Source organism: Macrotis lagotis, chromosome 4 (assembly GCF_037893015.1).
Source record: "Macrotis lagotis isolate mMagLag1 chromosome 4, bilby.v1.9.chrom.fasta, whole genome shotgun sequence".
In the NCBI taxonomy this organism is placed as follows: Eukaryota; Metazoa; Chordata; class Mammalia; order Peramelemorphia; family Peramelidae; genus Macrotis; species Macrotis lagotis.
The window spans coordinates 52736199-52738625 of record NC_133661.1 but is presented as its reverse complement, the minus strand read 5'-3'; positions in this window follow the sequence as shown (position 1 = coordinate 52738625).

Below are 2427 nucleotides of genomic sequence, written 5' to 3'. Positions count from 1 at the left end.
AAGCAGTGAGATGTAAATTCCATTAACCTAGGAGTGCAGAGGCCTGGGTTTGAATTCTGATCTTCCACTAATTTGGGGCAAATCACTTCCTCCCACTGAAAAATAACAGAGTTTGGCTATATTGGAGGTTCCTGATCTGTTTTTGTGCCATGGACCATCTGGTGAAGCCTGGGTGCCCTTCTCAGAATCACATGTTTAAATGCTTCAAGTAAAATGTATAGGATTATGAAACAATTACACTGAAAGGCAGTTATCAAATAGGAAAAAGAAACAAGTTCACAGACTTCCATTTACAAACTTCTGGACTAGTTAATTTGTCCCATCTCTATGGAGATAATCTATGGTGGACAGTCAGCACTGATGCTAACTCCTGCAGGAAGTCTTCCTTTTAGCATCCACTACCACCCTCTTTCTTGGTGTCCACTCCCTCCTCAAAAATGCTTTCTCTGCTTAGGTAGAATATAAGCTCGGTTGGTCTGATATTGTTTTTGTCTATTCATTGGCTTTGTGCCCCTTATAGTGGGCCATTAATTAGGTCATTAATTATTGAATGAAATGGGCTGGGTCAAAAGGTTCCAAGGACCAAATGGACTGACAAGACACAAGCCAGCTTCCAGAGCTGGAATAATAATCTATGATTTTATGATCAAAGTTACTTTACTTCTTTATTATGTTACATTAAAATACTTTTCATTCTAAATGGTATGGGAGTTGCATTCATCAATTCAGATCATAATGTCTCTATAACTTAATAGATAAATTCCAGGGAATTATTTTATGCACATAGAGAAAAGCTTAAAGACTCAGCATCAGAAACAGGATCTAAGTCTCAATATTCTCGAATCAGAGCCCAGGACCCTCTCCACTTTTAAAAGGGGTCTATAATAATTACCAACTATTATTATTATTAACCAAACCTGGAGGAGTGAGCACAGCCGGTCAGGAATGGGGGAAATCTAAAATAAGCAGCGACAGCAGAATATGACATCTGGAGATTGGGATTCTCTCTGGTCTGGAGCATCTTTTGAACATCTCTTGGGGCTAGGTTCAACCCCAGGAGGACCAGGCCACTAAACAATAGGTGCAGATGCTTGGGACCCAGTGTCCTCAGCTTGAAATTTTACCTTGGTTACATGTCCTGAGGGTGGGGGTCCTCTCCTATGCCCTAGTACTTCTGCTAGTTACCCGCTTTGTAGTTAAGGTTTAGAGACTGTGGAAAAACTAAAGGTGGAGGCATCTGTAGCTGGGGGGAGGAAGGATGCTCCTGAGTACCCTCTCTCAACCCATCCCTGCTCCTGTTGTATCTGGCATGTGGCCCGGGGCTCCATTTCTCGCAAATACTCTTTGCTGGGGGAATGGGAGTGGGGGCAGCCACCTAGGGGCTGGCAGCTCCCAGAAGCCTGGGATAGAGTACATCTGCTCAGGAATGAGTGGGAAATGAGCCCAGAGAAAGGGAGTTCAGCATGTAATAAGATCTCAGAGCCCAAAGCTAAGCCTCCCTGTCCTTGCGTGTGAGCTTTGTCCAACTGATCAGAAGGTTTCTCCTCACCCCAGCCCTGCCAGTGATGTGTTGGGCCTGTAGGAGTGAGTTCCCCTCCTCTGCCATGAACCAAACTTGGTTCTGCCTCCCTCTGTCACCATGCCCTTTCTTCCAGTGAGGTTGACCTTGCTGAGGACCCTGACAGCTGCCCTGCTTTGGAAGCTGGCTTGTGTCTTGTCAGTCCATTTGGTCCCTGGAACCTTCTGACCCAGCCCATTCCATTCAATAATTAATGGCCTAATTAATGACCCACTACGAGGGGCACAAAGCCAATTACTAGACAAAAACAATATCAAACCCAAACGAGCTTACATTCTACCTAAGCAGAGAAAGCATTTTGAGGAGGGAGTGGACACCAAGAAAGAGGGTGGTAGTGGATGCTAGAAGAAAGACTTCCTACAGGAGTTAGCATCAGTGCTGAGCCTCGAAAGAAGTCTAAGCAATCTGTGGAGCTAGATGAAACATCACTACCCTGAGCCCCTCTAGGAGATGGTCCTATCCATGGAAAATCCTGCTGTCTCCAGGCAGGGCAAAGTCAACACATGCCCAATACCATATAATCAATTTTCCTTTTAATATGTTACTTGTTCTTCGGATGTTCCATCTGCATCTACCCCATTTTCTATAGTGCCCCCGTTTGTCTTACAACTTTGTACCAGTCTCACTTGAACCCTTTTTTCTTGGCTAAAAAATAATCTTAAAAATGATGACTGTTGGTGGGCCTAGGGTATGATTCTTCCTTTTTCACCAAAAGACAGAAATTTTTCAACAAGTCTAAGAGGCAGAAGTAAAGGAGACTTTACAAAGACCAGAGACTGGGGATGGAATGTTGAGTTTGATGACAACAATTAGACTAATTTGACTGGAACACAGAAGCGCCAAGGGGA